The sequence below is a fragment of the Andrena cerasifolii genome, chromosome 15, assembly GCF_050908995.1.
Source record: "Andrena cerasifolii isolate SP2316 chromosome 15, iyAndCera1_principal, whole genome shotgun sequence".
NCBI lineage: Eukaryota > Metazoa > Arthropoda > Insecta > Hymenoptera > Andrenidae > Andrena > Andrena cerasifolii.
In genome coordinates, this window is record NC_135132.1 from 5,328,528 (window position 1) to 5,350,053 (window position 21,526).

At 37.7% G+C, this 21,526-nt stretch overlaps 1 protein-coding gene across 4 annotated transcripts in view; it reads right to left on the reverse strand.

The window, feature by feature from the left end:
* The window catches only part of LOC143376949 (uncharacterized), a 111,005-nt gene that overhangs the window by 70,527 nt on the left and 18,952 nt on the right, over positions 1–21,526 (reverse strand). For 2 of the 4 annotated variants that reach the window (XM_076827756.1, XM_076827752.1), the window contains exon 1: positions 17,530–18,435. The exons of the other annotated variants lie outside the window; for them this stretch is intronic. The gene's annotated coding sequence lies outside the window, so the exon portion shown is untranslated. Of the gene's footprint in view, positions 1–17,529; positions 18,436–21,526 lie in introns of those variants that run through there. 4 annotated transcript variants of the gene reach the window in all.

Consider the following 21,526-nt stretch of genomic DNA (forward strand, 5'->3'; position numbering starts at 1 on the left):
GATAAAAATTTGGAGAATATTCTTGTTGGTAACAGAATGGGAGCCCTGCTGAAATGCCGATGTTTATAAATAAGTATAAACAAAAGGTGTGTTCTGCATTTCTTTTAATTATTTGATTCTGAATTTTTAATTCAGAAATAGTTATAAATAATTCTTTGACCAAAAGATACATGGTTCGTGAGAAATATTTTTGTAATCAATTATTTAGTCTATAAATTTAGCCCTAAAAATTGTTATAAAATGGTGATCAAGAAAGTTCATTTTTTGGTACTGTAAATTAGTAAAATTTCACATGGAATTACAGCTACCACAAGGTGCATTTAATCAACACACATTTGCTTAGGGAGAAAACAATTTTTTCCACTATCTCCCACTGTTTTAATCTAACAACTCAACAAATCCATTTTTTTACAGCTCCAACACCCTTCACCCCCATGATCCCCCAACCCCCCTACTCTTTCATAAAAAAAATGGTATAAACTTTAACCTGCAATCACGAAGGCATAATTAACTACTGATTAAGATCTTGGAAAAGACCTCTGTTTCCCTGAAAAAAAAGAAGCGCAGAGAAAAGTACTGCTACTCTCAACGCACACCACGATTCTCTCAGCGTCCCCTTTATCGGACTCGATCGATCAGCGGGAGCAATGGAGAGGACTTTCGAAACAGAGCCAAGGGAGAATGAAGTTCTCGTGCAGTGGCAAAGAATCAAGATTATCCGGGCACCAACAGGACACACTGGCTGCTGCGTTTACGCGGCTATCTTCGAATCGCGACAGATCGGTCGGATAGGCATCTATTAACATCGAATGCGATACTACCTAGGAGAAGTATCGTACGACTTTTGTATGACCGATATAAGTTCATTTACAGTCAGTCACGAAACATCCGGGTGCCGGATATACAGTGAGTAAAAAAAGTATTTGGACGGTTTTTGAAATCGCATAACTTTTTTAGAATTGGTCCAAACGACATGAGTTTTTTTTAGAAGCTAGAAGGATTAGTTTGCTAAGTGACGTGTTTCGCCGTTTTGAAAAAAATGCATTCGGTCGGAATAGAAAAAAAAAATTGTAAAGGTCGTTTTTTTAAATTTTTTTTGTGAGCCTGGAATGAAAATTCAAAAAAACCGTTTGTAGATTGAAGTAAGTTGTATACGTGCCTAAAATTTCATGAAAATCGGTTAACGTTGCTCCGAGCTACAAACGTTTAAAGATCGCAGAATAAGGTCGAGAATCACGAAAATTCCCGAAATCAGCGATTTTGTAGCTCGGAGCAACGTTAACCGATTTTGATGAAATTTTAGGCACGTATACAACTCACTTCAATCTACAAACGGGTTTTTTGAATTTTCATTACAGGCTCACAAAAAAAAGTTTAAAAATCGACCTTTACTATTTTTTTCGCTATTCCGACCAAATACATTTTTTTTTCAAAACGACCAAATACGTCATTTAGCAAACTAATCCTTCTAGCTTCTAAAAAAAACTCAAGTCGTTTGGGCCAATTCTAAAAAAGTTATGCGATTTTAAAAAGTGTCCAAATACTTTTTTTACTCAGTATAGCTTTGATCTTTATGCTCTGTATTTTAAGTAAATATACAATGAACGAACAAAATGTAAAAACCCCCACAAGCTGCACTTTTCTTTGCAATAATTAGCATTCAGGTAGTTATGATTGATTTACATTTTTGGGAACTGTGTCTCTTAAATAGTGCAAGATAGGAATTTCCTAGGGACTTTTTTCTGGGGATATTCACGCACTTGACGTCTTTTCCTCTCGTGTTCCTAAAATCATCATTATTTCTACTTTGTGAATCTATCCAAAATGGGAATTGTAAGCCACAGAAATATTTTGTTTGGCTCTTAGAGTGGACCTGAACTGCATAATTTCAAACAGTAGAAATAAGAAAACTAGGAATAGGAATGTAAGAAGACATAAAAGGCGAAAAGGAACTTGAGGCTGGGTTATGAATTAGAGATAAGTTTAGAGGTTATAAGACAGAACTCAGAATTATTTAATACACAGGAACGTGTGGGAGTGTCTAAGAATGGCTGAATGGAGTATAGAATGTAATTACTGATTATGAGGTGCATATAAGCATACCACACAAGATGATGCCAAGCTGTAGGAGTACTGTAGGAAGATTGTAGCCCATAAAGAACAAAATAAAAATTACTAACACTATCACCAAAAAGGCATTCTTCGATCAAACCCAAATCAGTTATTTACTGAAAAAGCAATGGCCCCTGGACTTATGGCAATATAATCCCCTCACATCCCCAATATAGTTACAGTAACCTCCTAAAATATAGCCATTTATTTCTAGAAAACCCAGAAACAGTTGTACAAAAATAAAATTTAATTTTCTTTCTGTAATATTCTACTTTCTATCCCCACTATTGCGATAACTTGCAATTTAGCCTGACTCGCTGGAAACACGAAATAAATTCTGACAGAGTACGATCCAGCTGATCGGAAGAACGCGAAACCACAGAAATGTTTCTCACGTCAGTCAAACGCGGGTGTAAGGACACGCTTTACATAATTCCAGTTGCACGCGATATTCGTGGCCAGGAGGGGACAAAGCAGAGGATAATGTTACCGTTATGCTTCCCACGTCACCGTTTCGAGTATTTATATAATTGAGAGGGTGAGTATCGCTAATCGACCGAAGGAAACCACCCGGTTGCGGTTTTTCAGGGTGGAAGAAAGGAGGAACGAACTGTGGGAGCTGCAGCGCCTGCAGCCGTTGGCAGCACTGCCCGTTCCGTAATACGACACATTCGGGAAAGTCCCACAATGCATTTGGCCGCGTAAAAACCGGCTTGCGCAACCGGGGGGTATCGATTATCGTTAGAGAGCTATGGATCAACGGTGTCGATAAAGCAAGAAAGGGCCGGCGAAAGAAACATTGGCTTTCTTGTTGCCTTTGGGAAAGAATTGGGGAAAGCTGACGAGACTAGGAAGTTTAAATTCGACTTTCCTTTTTATGCGCCGCTCGGAATAATTGAAGAATTGGCTGCTCAAAACGACTTTGAAGGGAACAAGATTTATTTATACTTTAAATTATTTATATATTATTGCTGTACTTCGCTTTTATTTTATTTGGCCCTAAAATGCAATAAATTATTATTATTATTATTGTTTTAGTGAGTCGTGTATAATTATTATCCTGAGAAATGTTAATGTCAAATTGGTACTGAAAATTCGAATTATTTATTTTTTTTTTTTGAAATTGAAGTGTTTTACTTAGTTAATATTTTTTATGACTTCTCATTTCATTATAGTTGTCCACTTGCCTTTTACAGATTCTTTATATTAACCTATTCTCTATAAAAAAATTCTCTATTAAAAATGTTTAATATAAAAGCTTAAAATTATTATTCATAAGAAGTGATATTTCTTAAAGTTTCATAATTATTCAGACAACTTCCTGTTCCGCCAAAATTCAAAATTCATTCTTTCCACCCAAATAAAAATAATTAATTACTTGGTGAAGGAAAAATATTCAAACTACTCACTTTGTGATAAATTACCTATTTATTCAAATTTAAATAACTGAAACATTTTTCTGCCATTACCCCGTCCTGTTTCGAAAATGAACCAGTTCATCCCTTTCCCGGCTTTCTTTTTCACGCCACGCATTTTTCACGTGGAGCCGGTGGTCCCCCGCCGAGAAAATGTGAAATCGATACGCGCCGATCGCCGGCGCTGGTAATCGATACCACCTCGAATGATCGCTTCCGTATAATATAGGGAACGACAACGTACGCGAGATATTTTCCAGCGTATTATCTAAGCCGCGAAAGTGGATTACGATGGCCGTTGTACGGAAAAGCAAAAGCAACCCGACGGGATTTTCGAACTAACACATTTGCATATTATTTCAATCGCAGGAACGGTCTCGGTGCTGCAACGTGCTACCGTTTTGTTTTCTTTGCCGCTCGGCATTAGCCAGTTCTCCTTGTTACATAATTTCCACAGGAACAACGTGGAAAGAGAAATATTTCGTCTTAGATATCGCATAAATTTAAAGGAATGTTGATTAAGCAGTTACACGGGGCTAAAATATCAAATCTGAGGTTATGTTTGCATCTAGAAGTCCAGATTTCAATAAAACTAGCATAGATTTTTAGAAAAGTACTTATAACCATCAATTTTGCAGGCCTGTGTCATTGGTTCAGTAGTCTATGTTTTCATTAAGCAGTTCAAGGGACTAAAATATTAAATCTGAGGTTATGTTTGCATCTAGAAGTCCAGATTTCAATAAAACTAGCATAGATGTTTAGAAAAGTACTTATAACCATCAATTTTGCTGGCCTGTGTTATTGGTTCAGTAGTTTATGTTTTCATTAAGCAGTTACAAGGGACTAAAATAATAAATCTGAGGTTATGTTTGCATCTAGAAGTCGAAATTTCTATAAAACTAGCATAGATGTTTAGAAAAGTACTTATAACCATCAATTTTGCTGGCCTGTGTTATTGGTTCAGTAGTTTATGTTTTCATTAAGCAGTTACAAGGGACTAAAATAATAAATCTGAGGTTATGTTTGCATCTAGAAGTCGAAATTTCTATAAAACTAGCATAGATCTTTAGAAAAGTTCTTATAACCATCAATTTTGCTGGCCTGTGTTATTGGTTCAGTAGTTTATGTTTTCATTAAGCAGTTACAAGGGACTAAAATATTAAATCTGAGGTTATGTTTGCATGTAGAAGTCCCGATTTCTATAAAACTAGCATAGATTTTTAGAAAAGTACTTATAACCCTCAATTTTGCTGGCCTGTATTATTGGTTTAGTAGTCTATGTTTTCTTTTAACATACAAATCGACAGTGGCGCACCCAGAGCGGGGGCCAAGGGCCCCGGCACCCCCCTCCGCCCAAAAAAGAAGAAAGGAGATTAAGGGTCCATTCCACTTTGTCAGTCGAAAAAGAGACCTATTTTCATGATTTTATTTTCCAAAACTAATGTAAGGATTTTAATGTTTTTTTTTTATTAAATCTTTATTATTTCTTGCTGTATAGAATGTTATTTTTCATGTTTCCAAAATATAATTACAAATGTGAGGAATTAAATCGCAATGTTTGAATGGACCCTTAATGTAACCACAACTAAAATAATTCGAGAGCTTTGTAAAACGAAAAGAAAACTAAATAAATTGTTATAATCACCTAATGAATTTTATTGTAATTGTATTAAAAATATTTTTATCCGTTCAACTCGGCTACCCCCAAGATTAAATCCTGAGGGCGCCACTGCAGGCGGACACGTGACAGTTTTAGAAAATCGCGCAAAAGAGTTTGACGGCAAACAGTTGACATTTTACGGGCGGTTACATAAAATCCGTTTCCGAACAGAAGCCGAGAAATTTCGACTGCCGGGAGTGGCGCATGGCGACCGGCCATTGCGACTTGCCAATAAGACGAGAATCGCCAGCAGCGATAGTTGCTGGACAACCGAGCGACCAGTTAGCTTTCATTTTCGATAACTGCTCGTTCAAATGTCTGCATTCTTTCGAAAGGTCGGTAATCGCGCGCGTAAGACCGCTAACCGTGAAACGAAAAAACTGCGAGGCAGGTTGATAAATCTTATCGCCTTTTTTGTCCAGTTAAATGTATAATTAGACATTTGTCTCGCGGCTGACTCTTACTTTTATATCCGCGTATAATATTCTAAAGTCGAAAGTAATTTTTTATTTTCTGTTTTTAGGAACTCCTAGATAGGTAGATGGGATAAATGTATTTGCAGGGTTTTCTCCTTTACTCAAAACAATTGCAATTTTCCATAATTCGAAAATAGTATCCTTAATGGTTTCCACAACTTCATTGACAGTGTAATTATTACACTGCGGATGTTTATACACGTAACATATGCAAAATGCCATGTCTATTTTTATCGAATTTCTTAAGGGTAGACGGATAGTTACTAATTTCTTTATTGTGGCTAGAAGAAATTGTAAATGTGCTGTAATAAATTTTGAGCAACTTGAGTCTTTTGGGAAACATTCTGAGCAGTTGCAATTGCAACGACATTATTTCCTTCAAAAGTTTATTTACAATAACAAAAAAATTTTTCTGTGAATAATTTGAGTTCTTAATGAATTACTACAAAAATGAATAATCTGATTTTTTAATAAATGACTACAAAAAAGAATAATTTGATTTCTTAATGAATGACTACAAAAATGGATAATTTGATTTCTTGATGAAGGACCCAACAAAATGAATAATAAAGAATGATTTGAGAAATATTTTGTCTCATATGTGCGTTTAATTTAAAGATAAATTCATTGTATCAACTTGCCCCGAACACGGGGTGGTTTGAAGCACGTGTCACGTTACCTAAAAAACCCATGTACAAATTTTAAGTTATATAAATGAAAATCGAATTAATACCTTTAAAAAGGATAAAAAAAATTGCATATTGCAGTATTAGTTCTCCAATGTAAGTAATTTGAAAATTATAAACTAAATACTGAAAAGTGTATCAACCATCCCCAGTCACGCCTACCTCACTTCCCCCGATTTCGATACTCAAGGGATCAAGAAAAATTCTTCCTACCCAAAATTACCTACAAAATAAAAATATATTCTGAACGCTAAAAACGGTAACAATTAAATTACTCCCGGGCATCATGAAAGTCTCCAGAAGAATGGGTCAGGCAGCCAGAACTGGCCAGCAAAAGCCGAGAGAACTCCGTTCCCTCGTTTCAAATCCAATCAAGTCTATACACCCCATAGATCGTCCAATTTCCATCAGATTGCGCGAAAAGGCAGACGGAGGATCGTTAACGCGAGCACATCAAAGGGGACCGTTTCCTCATTTCCCTGGCGAGGCCCGGCTCTGGTTCTCATGGGCGCGAGAACCGTTTCGGCGGCTGTTAATAAGAAGAACGGGCCCAAACACGGCGGGACGGAGGCGTGTGTGGACGCGTGAGAAAAGCAGGACGGTGTTAAAAAATCGTTCCCCCGCGGGCCGATTAGTCTTGCCTGCCCAGCTGTAGATCGGATCCGGCGTTTCCTGATATCTCCCGATCGTTCCGCTGCTTTCATCCGCGCGCGTAACACGTGCCACACGCGGAAAACGCTCTTCCTTGCTTTTCGACTCGCCATGCATAACGCGACATCGGAAGTAAACGTGGCTTTGGATGAAATAAATGAAGCACGATAAAGACACAGACCGTTCTGCAGTATGTGAGCGTAAATCATGGGACGAATTGGCTTTTTGATTATACGTATGGTAACGTAGGGATTGAGATATTATTCCATGTTTTGTAATTGGTCAAGATACCAAGTGGCTCCATATTTGGAGGGAAATATTCGGGGTGGGTGAATATACGCCACTGCCAGGAGACAGCTTGTTTTCGAGTGACAGGCGTTTTTAGGTTTCAGTGATTTTTATAGGCTGAGGTAGGAACCAAGAAGGAACTGTTCAAAGTAGGGCTGTTACGAATATTCGAATATTCGAATACCAGTAGAATTCGAATTTGAGATTTGAAGAATTCGAATATTTGAATTATTCGAATACCAGTCGAGATCGAATTTTAGATTCGAATAATTCAAATATTCGAATACCAGTCGAGATCGAATGTAAGATTCGAACAATTCGAATATTCGAATACCAGTCGAGATCGAATTTTAGATTCGAATAATTCAAATACTCGAATATCAGTCGAGATCGAATTTTACATTCGAATAATTCGAATATTAATCGAATAGTTAGGAATACACGAATATTAGAACATTATACAAATAATTAGGAGTTCTGCATCAGCACGTACGTTCTCTATAGCAGGGAATATTTTAACAGCAAAGAGAAGCGGCCTCACCCCAGGAAACGTTAATGTTTCTATTTTCCTTCACCAAATGCAGGTTTTGGTATGAAAAATAAGAATAAAATTACTACTATTACTATTAATGAGCATGATGATTCAATATTAAAATTCATTACGTCCCTAAATTTAAATAGAATTTGTACCTTTAGCTTTAAAATTTATAAATTTACCAAAGATTAAAAAAGTTTCAAATCTTAAATTTGAAAAACAAATAATTGTAAAGGATAATATGGAAAGAATAGCACAGTAAAGTGTGAAATAATATTTCACGTTTAGATTCGTATTCGGTACAATCCGAAATTCGAGTATCTACTCTGAATTATTCGAATACTTAGAATTATTCAAATATTCAAGTATCTACTCCAAATTATTCGAATACTTAGAATTATTCGAAAACTCCGTACTATTCGAATATTTACAGCTCCAGTTCAAAGTCGTCGGATGGCTTGCATATTGTGCTAGCTTAGTTTATAACGAGAAATACTGAGATACAAAACGTTATAAATAACCTTCTTTCATTATCTGTGCAGCGAATTTTTCGGTATTCGAATATTCGAATACTTCAGTTGCTCAATTATTTGGCGAATATAATTAGAAAATCCAAGTATTCGAATACTGACGTATTCGAATAGTATGGTGCGAATTATAAATCAAGTTCTTTAGGTTCATTTGTCAGGGTGAAATCTTGTAAGCTAATTTTGACCCACTTCACACCATACTATTCGAATACATCAGTAATTTACTAATTTTTCTATGCAATCAACTAATAAGTGAATCTTACATCAAGTGCTTAAATCTTACACGTTATTTAATTTTCTCAAAATATAAAAAACATGGTGGACCAGCTTTAACATTCTCATAACTCTACTTCACAAGCCCCATTACTCTAGCAATTTAAATGTTAATTGCTCACCATGGATTGACATTTAACGCTCGAATAATTCGATTCCACGCTCGCCCTCACTAATCCCCTTGTTCCAGCCGCGTATAATGTATCCGTAATTGCCCAGTAATATCGAGAAATGGTTTTCATTAATGAAAATCGTCTCCCCCCTCGGCTAATGTCCCGATAACTCAATAGACGATTCACTGTTTACGAACCGGTTCCAGCCGTGTGGTCCGATGGAGAAAGGGACTCATTCACGGGGCGAACAATAAATTATTGTATCGAATCTCTACGCGTAAGTCGAAACGCCAGACAATAGAATGTACGTTATCTTTTCGATTGCGTGGTTCATTCTGTTCCGCGCGGCTACGAAGGAAACGACAGCGATCGAACACTGGCACAACACCTTGTAATGCATGGAACTTAAATGGGCCTCGCACAGATATCTGCAGATTTAAATGGAGAAATAGTTACCATTTTGTTTACTCCTTTTTCAACAAAATTTAACCTTTTCTGGTCATGTGATTCCACTTGGAATCATTAAATTAGTTAATGTTTATAACTCACTAGCTTTACTACTCGGCTTTACCCGGAATTTAGAGTTTGATTATATAAAACTCAAAAAAAAAATTATTTTTTTTGTGAAAATAGTTACATTCATCTGGGTTAGCCAGGCATAATGACCGGAGGTACATTTCGTGACCCCAGAGTTTATCGTTCCAAAGATTTTAGGCGACAAACAAACTCACAAACATATAAACTTTCTGCTTTATATATTAAGATATGGCAGCATGTCATCGTATATTTTTTTCACTTGCCAGAAATAGTGAAGAGAAAAAGGGTTAAGGGCACGTCGCCAAAAAAAAAAAAACTGAAGAAGAATGAATGCCCAACAACGAAGTGGAATTTGAATTTTTGGTACGGGGTCCTTTTGGACCCACCCTATATGTATACCAAATTATTTATGTTACTTAGTAGACATTAGGATCAGTTTTATAAAAAAGAATATTACAATTCAATGTAGAAGTTTAATTAAACGTGCGAAATTATATTGTGGGTCAAAATGGACCCCCACGGTCCCATCTTCCAAAAAGAAAACTTATGATTTTACCCAAACACTATATCTTTTTTCTGTACTACTACACTTAGCCGGTTTTTAGTAAATTACCTCTTCATTTTTCTGAAAAAAATGGGCTCAGAACGTTTGCCACCTGGGCGTTTTTTTTTAAATCCGTCACTGCAAATAGTGATGTGACTGATTTTAAAATGAAAATATGTAAACTATGGATACGTAGTCATTTGTGAAATAGAAAAATTAAAACCGATTTAAAAAAAAAATAATAATGTACGAAAAAGTAAAAAATAATTTTTTTCCTTATTTAATCTACGACTCTCGATATTTTCATGTCAGCGCCTCATCATTTTCACTGTGTAAATCTGGCGCCGACTTAAAAATATTGAGAATCATAGATTAAATAAGGAAAAAATTTTTTTTTTACTTTTTCGTACATTTTCATTTTTTTGAAGACGGTTTTAATTTTTCTAATTTTTTTTATTTTTTACTATTTAGTTATTTAAGTTATATAAATATATTTATTTAAAAAAAATATAAGTAGACCTATAAAAAGAGCTGCTCGTAATAATAATAATGAAGTCTGTTGATGAACCAGATTTCTTATTTTTTATGTAACTTCAAAACTGCTGAACCGATTTTGATAATTCTTTCTGCACGACCAAAGTTGATGGAAAATAAACTAAATGCAACAAGTTTCGCGGAAATCGGTCCAGCAGTTGCGGAGAAATTCGCGGACAAACATAATACGAAATAGCATACATACATACAAAAACACATCCAACTGAGAACCTCTTTCTTTTTGAAGTCGCTTAAAAATATCCTACTTTCACCATCAATTACGACGAAAGTGACAAACTTAAAAAGTTTGCATCCCAATTGCATCATGAAACTTCGCTAAAAATACGACGGAGACCTGAATCCGTAGATTACAACAAAAGGCGAATTTTACGTCCACAGCAAGGTGATAAAGACTCTACGAGAAAAATGGCAACATTCTCCACGCACACATTGGTGTCCAGCTGGCTGTCTAGCATTTAACTCACTACCGGTCAAGCATTAAAATAAAAACTCTAGAATTTTTATCACATTTGTCTCAATTGAAAAAAAAATCAAATTTAATGTTGCGTTTATGCAACAACAGCTGTTTAGGTGCTAATCCACAATGAGATTTTAGACGCGACTTTTCTATCACGAGAAAAAAATCTTAGCGACATAAAAATGTAAGTAATGGAAACAAAAGAATTATAATAGGTAATGAAAATTAAAATCTCATGCGAGACACGATATTTTTGCTTCATCGTGGATTTGCACCTTCAGTGGCTCAAACAGACGTTTCGCGATGTAGGCTAAAATAATCGAGTATAAGGACGCGGGATCGTTCACTGCTGATCCAGTTGCCTGGTTTCTAATTGATAGAAAGCACGGTGAGGATGTTCTTTTTCCTTGGTTTCGGTCCAATGGCCGATAGAAACTGAATCTTCCATTGAGAGCAGAAGGAATTGCAAGTGTTCGTGATTATGGCGACGATAAGCAGCGCGAGGAAATGATACCAATTGATGCTGAATCGACGGTGACAGTGATTTAACGACTGCTAGGCTTTGGAATAGGGAGCAACTAGGTTGCTTGAAAACTGTCCCACAAAATGGGAAAGCTCACGATACTTAGGAATTAATGAAGAAATTATAAGAGAATAATGGCACATTAAGGTTCGGTGTCAGCAGAATTTCAAATTAAACAAATTCTGAGTTTTGTTTTTTATTACACGTGGGAACAAAATTTTTGAAAATTAAGGAAGTGATATTTGGCAAGTGAGATTAATCTTAAGTGAGGTTTTTTTATTAAGGAATTTTTTTAAGATTAATACAGAGAAATATAGAAATATGCTATAAATTACTATTATATACAGAACATCCTCAGTTACAGTATGTATCTAATGTTTTAAAACTTCCAATATAATATACAGGGTGCTCCAAAACTGTAGATCTATTTTAGTTTGAAAAATAAATCAATTTTAAGGGGTTATGCCTAGTCAGGCGGTCGAAAAGAGGCGAATATTTGTGAATTTTTTTTGAAGAAGCGGAAGCGTATATTTTTACAAAACTTTTTGCGTTAAAAAGAGCAACATTTAAAGAACATTTGGTAATTTTTTCGAAAAAAAATATTTACGTTTATAATAAAATAAAAAGCGACATCCAAGAAGCATTTTTAAAAATTTGGTTTTGCGGTGAGCACTGCCATTCGGAACCAGATTATCTAAAATCAAAAAACAAAAAAGATTTCGTTAGTATATTAATGTATCCTCAGGTTGACGGAGAGAATTTTCCGAAATATTAATTTAAAACAAAATGGCGGCTGTTTAAAGTTGAAATCCTGATTTTCTCGCGTGATTTTTGCAGGAAAAAATCAGGATTTCAACTTTAAATAGCCGCCATTTTGTTTTAAATTAATATTTCGGAAAATTCTCTCCGCCAACCTGAGGATACATTAATATACTAACGAAATCTTTTTTGTTTTTTGATTTTAGATAATCTGGTTCCGAATGGCAGTGCTCACCGCAAAACCAAATTTTTAAAAATGCTTCTTGGATGTCGCTTGTTATTTTATTATAAACGTGAATATTTTTCTACGAAAAAATTACCACATGTTCTTTAAATGTTGCTCTTTTAAACGCAAAAAGTTTTGTAAAAATATACGCTTCCGCTTCTTCAAAAAAAATTCACAAATATTCGCCTCTTTTCGACCGCCTGACTAGGCATAACCCCTTAATACACATGAATTCGTGAACCACTTCTACTGCTTTAACGTGGTTCCTCAATTTGTGTCACAAATACAGAAACCACTTGAATGTACCGTGACATTTAAAAATATCCTAGTGTTAGTGAAACGTTCCAGTTTTTAGTCAATCCGTTTTTCCATTTCGATTAGACTGTAACTGTTGGCGTAAGTATTTTATAATTATCGACCCAGCAGATTTACTGCGCTCGATTTGCAATCAGTATCGCATTTCTCGTGGCGTAAATAAGAAAGCATTCTCGTGACGTTATCTAACAGCGAGAAATCTAAGAGTTCCGTTTCACTTTATGGCGAGTCACCATAAATCAAAGCAATAGTTGCGTATTGTTGCCCCTATCAGTGCCGCATCGAGCGACGAAAAATACACTCGCGGAGCTCACTTAACGGTAATTAAAGTCAGATCATACATATGTTAATGAACGACACAACTGTTCTTCCGAAGTGAATAGCCGTCAATTCATTGCCACTGATTCCGTTCGATCGTTGCCTTCTGATTCAGTCGGGAATTATTCACTTACAGATTAAAGAAACGCCTGATTATCTATGAAACTATTCATTTGTCAAGGATATCTAGTCAAGGCTATTCCGTTTCCTTCAAGAAGTCCCACCAACTGTTAAAGTTTCTAATCACGATTTGCTTATTGTAGGCTGAAGAAGTTTCTGTTTATCTTATACTCAATTCATCAAAGCTATTTTATTTAGGTGCTTCGATGAGTTCTGTCAACCACTAAAGTTTGTATCTCTGATTTTTTTACTGTAAGTGGAAGATGTACGTATAGTAAAATAATAATAGTAGGGAGTGCAAACAGTGACAGAAAAGGATAATGAAACTCGGAAGCTATTTTATACACTCTACAATTTTTAGTGGCCCTGTGTTTTGGATAGGTAAATTGGTTGCCACCAGAGACATAATTATGAAAAACACTATTTTACATTAGATGAACGCACAGTAGGTATTCATTTAGTAGAGATACTTCACCATTCCTCCAGCTTACCAGATAATCTAAGAAGTTCAGATATTCAGTTCTGTGTATTCTGGATGATTAAGTTGCAATATTTATAATAATCATTTAATTTCTTTCTGTCGTTTTCCCTGCTATTTGTGTACTTTAATTTTCATCTTAATATTATCTTACTTGTCCGTCTTCTACACATGATGTTTCATTTAATTACAATGTACTAAAGGGTTGTTACCCGTAATAATAAATAGTAATAATAATGATACCACATTTTTCTGGATTTTGCGATTTATAGCATATTTTGTTGGTGGCAACAGGGACTACAGAACTGTCGAATCAAAAAGGGTTATAATTTTCAAATACCCCTGTAAGATAACGTTAAAAATTAGGTACACTGGTTAAAAACAGGAAACGTCCACTCTGCACTGCAACAATATACGGAATGTCCCCACTCTTTGCCTAAGCATAAGCTTCTGTCGTCAAGGTAAAACAAGAAATTATTTCAGAAGAAAATTAAATTCATTGAACCATGTTTCTTTACTGATGGACTAAAGTATTAAAATACTTTTTGGTGTTAATTTTGCAATTGTATTGTTGGATGTAAGAACGGTCTCAGGCCACTCAATTAGATTCCTCATACTTTCCTAAATATGCCCTCTTAATTGCATCGCAGTATCTCTAAAATTGACAGAGCTGTGGCAAATTTTGTGAATCGATGTTGGCCAACTGACCCTAACTCGTATCTAACAAGGGAAGCTCCCGAACCTGGAAATTCAAGAAATTATGAAACTTTGTGAATATGTAGGGTATTTCCTCCTGATTACAACGCAATTTTTGTTTGCTGCCCAAATTCACTCGAAGGGGGTGAAATTAACCCCTGAAAATTCAGCTATTTTCCGATTTTGCGTTATAAAGTTCAAGAGTTATCGCAAACTGTAAGAACTAGAAAATAGTTTCAGGACAAAAGTTACTTCTTTTAATCAGATCTATCATTTGGTAAAAAAAATATTTTACAGTTCACGAGTTATAACACAAATTCGGAAAATAACCAGATTTTCGGGGGTCAATTACACCCCCTTAGAGTGAATTTGGGCTGCAAACAAAAATTGCGTTGTAATCAGGAGGAAATCCCCTACATATTCACAGAGTTTCAGAATTTTTTGAATTTTCGATTTCGAGATCGTCCTTTGCAAGCCAAACATACATCAACCTGAACATGACACGATCTATGACTATTTTTATGCCTACATTTGTTCAAATATTATGCAAATATTAAATAAATATTAAACGTTTAAAAAAACAACATTTTTTTCTATATTTCTCCATTTTATGGAACAAGGGCCTGAGAGGGCTACAATTAAAATTAATTTCCCTGCTAAAATTATTACATAATCCCGATTGTGATAATGCATTTGCAATTGAGATATATCACATTTTTAAGTACTATAGACAATTTTACAACTTCACTATGTATAAAAAAAAACTTCATAATGATTAGAGTTATTTTTCTCGAAACTGACTTGTGACACTGAGGCTCATCTTGCATCCACCAGTACAATTATTGTTAGGTCTAAACGCACCAATTTTACTGCTCACGATAACATAATTAGGTACTCTCGGGGGATGTGACAATAAAAATTTAAAAAAAAACTATGTATTCTAAATGTACTGTGTACTTTTGGTACCCCCACGTAATAAAGTCCCAACTACTGACACCACTAGTTGGCCTAGTGAAACTACATATGGTTCCGATCCACCCCTAATCAACGAGTCTTGGAATTTGACTTTGCAAACGAAGCCCTAAGTCAAAGCCTGGAATTCTAATTCATAAGGAGTCACCCCTTTCCAATTCAACGACTAGTAACGAGCCACCCTGTATATGTATCTTCCTCGTCGCACAGCCGAACGGAATATAGACCACTCGTGGCCCCCGACGATTTCGCGGATCCCCGCGAGACGAGTGGGATCTTCCTGGCCACACGGTTGGATTGTCTTCGCGCAGTCATCAATCAGTGACACTGTCTAAGCACGCTTTCTTAATGCCACGCCGTCGTTGCAGCTCGCTAAACAAAAATAAAGATTCCACGCTGCCAATCAGCAGCTCCCTTGCGCAACCGTCGGCTTCGCCTAACTGTTCACCGCCGGACTCTCTTACGAGGCTGGGCGGAAAAAAAAAAAGAAAAGAAACGGCGGTATCCTTGCTCGCGGATGCTTAATCGCGGTGATAAATTAACCCCCAACGATCCGCGGCATTTGATTTCGTTGCCGCAGACCGTTGCCCAATCAGCGGCGGAAAACCGTCGAGGAAATGGCCGAGATGGCGGGACAGTTCCGCGTTAATTTAACCGCATACTTTTCCCCCGGCGTCCGCCCAGCGATTTATGTAAACACAAGTCTCGATGGGGATCATTTCTGGAGCAACACGGGTGTAATTGATTGCCCAGAGTTGCACCTATTCCTGCGTGCACGTTTCACCGTGGAAACTCCTGTGCACCGCTAATGGCGGGCCTAGTGGAGATCTGGGGCCTAGCTGCTGGCATAGCACGGTAATTCAGAGATGTCTACGGGGCCGCTGTGTGCCAGATGGTATCGGCGTGTGTGGCATTTTTGCTGGTCGGCGGTATCGCAGTGAGGAGTGCGGGAAATGTTATCCTAATTGATCTGTGGACAACTGTGGACTCTATTGAGTAGTTAGCTATGAAGTGGTTGGTAAATCGTGAGGAAGCTTGGTGTTGGGTGTTTGGGGACAATTGCATGTTGCACCTTCAGTTGATGTGGGTAGGGGGAGGCATTTTTTTAAAGGGAACTAGCACTATGTAAGTATTTAGGTTATAATCCCCTAGTAGCAGTTCTGGTTAGCCCACAGGATCCCCAAGTTGGGAATTAGTTGGCCATCAAAATGCCAAGGGTAGTGGTAGGAATGTCCATAAATTTTTGAATGAGAGGTCTGGGTTAGCTCTGGGCTATTAAATAGATCTATTGCTGATGTTAAAGGATCATAGACTACTGGGAATGCGATCCTATTTCATCTATAGAGATCTGTGGATTGGTTTATTGGGACATTTGCAGAGAATGATACATGTTAATGTGCACGCTGTAGCCTGTAGTCATTTATGGAGCTAGGTCTGATACATGTCATATAAATAGTGATATTAATCGGGTAGGTATCCATAAAATTCTACTTCACTGGAAAATCTGATTCGTATGAACCTAACCTTGGACACCTTAGATGAGGAAATAATTAGCTAAAATAATTTCTGCCTTTTCTGGTGCACAAAGTACATCCTGTGGTTTGCATGCATAATTGTACCTATAATATAAATTCCTAGAATAACTAGAGAAGTGCAAAATGAGATATCTCTTTGTTTCCAAAGGGTAACGGAAGAATAGCCTTCGCCGACCAGTGCAACTAGGAAAAGCTACGTATGCATTAGTAGTCTACAGCGGGACTTGAGTTTGTGTGCAAATTAGGGTGACTCCAAATTGGTAGTCAAAGATTAACCTTCGAAGACTCGACAAGAACAGTTAGCCAACACACAAAAATTACTAAAACAATTATAAGATTCGATCAGTCTTAAGTAAATCCGGTATTTATAAAATAGAACACAGTAAAGCGCATGTTGATAGTGATAAATTAAGGTTAGGTTGCAAAACAGTCTCACGACTTTATTCCTTATTTTGTATCTTTGTGTAATAAGACTGCTAGCCGAAAGCTTCTGAGGCCCATCAACACAAGTCCACCCTAACCCGAATATTGCAAGAGGAATTCGAAAATGCGATTTGCAAGTAGTGCTTAGCCCTTAACCCTGTCTAATTTAGTTCCCCAATAACGTAAGCGCCGAAAACAATCCACAGTCTCCAGTGAGTCTTTACAACCGGAGAAACTGACCCAACACACGGTACACCTTGATCCGCGAGTAGCCAAAGAGCCTGAAAGAAATGAAACGCGCGTGAAGCGACCAAGGACGCAGAGTGACGAACCTGAAGTATCCTGCACGCCTCGATAGCCCGCCCCTTCGGGATCGATCTTCCGTTCGACGACCTTTCCAGCGATCGGCAGCGCAGCGCCTCTTCACTGTTGCTCCTCTTCTAGAGAACGAGCTATCTGTCCCTGGACGGGCGCAGGATCACGCGCATGTTAACGCACCCAGCCTCCTCACAATCCGCACAAATCATTCTGTTCCGACACGTGAGTCTCTCATCCTTGGATCCCCTTGGTCGGGCATCGATCACGCGCACCAACCACCCAACAGTTGCCTCTCCGGACCGTCTAAATTGTCTCCCGACCCCCTGTTTCGCGTATCCACCTGAGATCTCGTCACCGTTAAAACACTTTCTCCCTCCCTCTCCGTTTCCTCTCCCCCTCCCGGGCGGCGTGGGCACGAAAATAACCGTGATTGCACAGAACACGTCGACGATTTCTTCGAGTCACGGATTCCTAGGCCGAGCGTAGAAACCGGCACGTGCCGCGGCCCAAACACCTAGCCGCGGCCTCTGGCTGTCGAGACTCTAGCTGCTAGAGTGTCTCGCGAGCTTCCCCCGAAGCTCCAGCTGGCGCCAAGGCCTCGGAATAAGGGCGACGATACCTGGGATCCCTTCGGGACTCGGGGCCCTATCGATACTCCCAATGAAATCGCTCCCCACTAACCGATAGTAGCCCGGGACGTCATAGTACCCCCCCAACTGCTATGCCACTTTCGCGAGCCCCCCTTCAACGACCGCCACTGTTCGGAATTCGCGCGTGCTTCCTTTCGAACCAGCTCGAACCAGCTCGCGGGAGATTCGAGTGTCCAACTGCTCGAGACCCCTGCCAGTCGCGGAACACCCGATGGAGCACCGTCCAAGATCCACCAGAGGGATTTGTCAACCTCGCTCCGTGGAAGCGGTCGTCAGACTAAAGTCGTCGTTCCACTGGAAACCGAGTACGTGCATGGGTTTCTTATCCCTCCTGTTAGCTCGAAATCCGTTTCTTTCTCTCTCTCCTTGCCGTCCCCGACCGACGCGCCGTGTCTCTCCCTGTCGCTCGGACACTCTCCCTCCCCCCTCCCGCCGGGCGATATTCTGTCACCGGCGCCGTGGAAGGGATACCAAATCCAAGGATACCGGACAGCGATTAAAAAATCATTCGCCGGCCACTTTGGAAATACGCGAGCGCCTTTTGCGACAGTCCGGGCGGCCGGGAGAGGGCAACGTGTCAAGGAGAAAAATGGGGCGCGCGGTCGAGGGGTTGAAGATCGCGATTCCTGGAAATGTGATTGCAGATGTGTTTCATCGTGAAGTGTGTGTGGGGGGGGGGGGGGGTGAGAAATATTTTTTAGAACGTTTAACCGTTTTATTTTTGTAGTGTTACGTACTGATAATTATTAACATCTCATAACTTTTCGTTTTGGAAAGGAACTATGAGAAATAATTTGTTGATTAGTGCAATTGCAATTTGCAGTTTTTGAGTCTAAAAGTCCGACATAGTTTTATGTACTTTTCGAGGTAAAAAATAATAGCAAATGAAAATGAAATTTTTATAAATACGAAATTAAATTTATAATTTTTTTTTGTTGGAAATTTGCTATTTCCGAGTCTAAAGGCTGACATAGTTTATGTACTTTTCGAAGTGAAAAATAATAGTAAATGAAAATGAAATTTTTATAGATAGAAAATTAAATTTATAAGTTTTTGTTTTGGAAAGGAACTAAGTATGAGAAATAATGTGTTGTTTAGTGCAAATGCAATTTGCAATTTCTGAGTCTAAAGGCTGACATAGTTTATGAACTTTTCGAGGTAAAAAATAATAGCAAATGAAAATGAAATTTTTATAAATACGGAATTACATTTATAATTTTTTTTTTTTGGAAAATTGCTATTTGTGAGTCTAAAGGCTGACATAGTTTATGTACTTTTCGAGGTAAAAAATAATAGTAAATGAAAAAGGAAATTTTAATAGATAGAAAATTAAATTTATAATTTTTTGTTTTGGAAAGGAACTAAGTATGAGAAATAATTAGTTGTTTAGTGCAATTGCAATTTGCAATTTCTGAGTCAAAGGCTGACATAGTTTATGAACTTTTCGAGGTAAAAAAATAATAGCAAATGAAAATGAAATTTTGATAGATAGAAAAATAAATTTGAATAACTTTGAAAAATAAGAAATATACAAAACTGTTCTTCGAAAGCTTCATACGTTTTGACCCCTGAAAATTTTTGTAAAAATTTTCTCAACAAAAATTCTACGGAAAAGTTAAGTACGAATCTATTAATTTTAATAACAAAAATCAAGTTTGAGAATATTTCACATCTGAATGCCTACTTATTATTTAGTTGCCTAAATTATTTCACGACACGAAAATGAAATTGTTAAGGAAAAGTCTGTTCCACATTCCCCGACATTAAAATAATTTCTGGCTAGCAACTGTAGCTTCCTCGCCGTAAATTATATTTTAGAGCGGAGCTTCACCCACGATAATTACTCATCGCTGAGCAAGAAGAGAAGAAAATTCATGGATCCAATGATGCGAGGCCGAATGCCTGGCATTAACGTCGCGTTATTCAATAACAGGCACTGCCAAAATTGCACGTTTGCGTTTCACGAGCTAATAATTACCTTGCGACGTGCAAAAAGAGGGAGAGATGAAAGGGAAAGGCGAATAAGATAATCGATACATCGCAACTGTTCGTAATATTTCTGTGAAGCATTTAACAAATTTTAATTCGAACCACTGCTCTCCTCATTAAAAAACATCGTTCGATATTCCACATAAATTACCATTTTTCCCAAAATGCTGTTTCATTTAATCATTAACCAAATTTTGTATTCGTTATTTCCAGAAAAAAATGAGAAATACATTCGTAAATATGTAGTGGCGCTTAATTCGATTTCTTATTTAGTACTTTGCTTTTTTTTAAGAAATATGAACATCGACAAGACTAAACAAAGCAAGTTACCTTGACTGATCGATTAAGACGTAGATTAATCAACTTTGAAAGCTATTAGCAGAATCGTCAATAAAACGATCGTGCGTGGGCGTGGTCTCTGCGTCAAAATGATCTTTCCATCTGGGAGTATAGATATCAATGCCTTTTATAGAAACTCGAGTCCCTGGACTTCATACTTTATAATTGCAAAATCCAGATCTGCTATCGATATGGTGCGCTGCACACCTGCAATATATATTTATGAATTTTTTAAAACGTTTTCCCTCAACACCAAAAACTCATTTGCAAAAATTTAATGTAGCTACATGTCAGATCGAAGCTTTTAATGTACTATATGCGTCATCGATCCGTCATACGATTAATAATCGTAAAAAATAAAGCTTCATCAGTCCCGCGCATATGGGGCCGCATAAATGCATCCAATGAGCGATTCAAGAACAATGGATTCAGTCGTACGTGCTGTTAAAAAAAAATTTCATCGGACGGCATTGAGATAACGTTCGGAATTCATACTTTTCCTTCGACTGGATACGATCGAAACGAAAATAGAACAGACAGGAAGGTGGAGAGAAAGAGAGTGCTGCAACGAGAGCCAAGAATCGGCTGAGAAAAGTGCGAGGGAAAAGTGAGCTGGATGGCCTTCGCGACAATTCACTCGTTACCTCTTGTTTCGCCGTTCGAATTCAGTTCTGCCAGCGAAACCAGTCGAACTTTCCGTCAATTCTGTCCGATGCGTGACAAAGAGTCGCGCATGGATTATTTTCCACCGAAAGGGAATCGTTCGGTTCGCGATACTGACCCCCAGGGACGCGTAGGCGCTCCGAATCAATTTCGCCTTAACTTGGAAGACTTAAGCAACCATCCCACGTGTGCAATTTAAATCACGGAACAAACTTGGGACACCGTTCTGGTGCACGTTGTGTCTGGACATCGAGCATTTTCAAGTTCTTCGAGAATATTTTGTCGCATAAGTTACGCACGTGGGGGCGCGGCTTAATCCTTAAAATGTCGTAGAAACAACTCAATTCCTCTTCCTGGACTTTTCATTCTG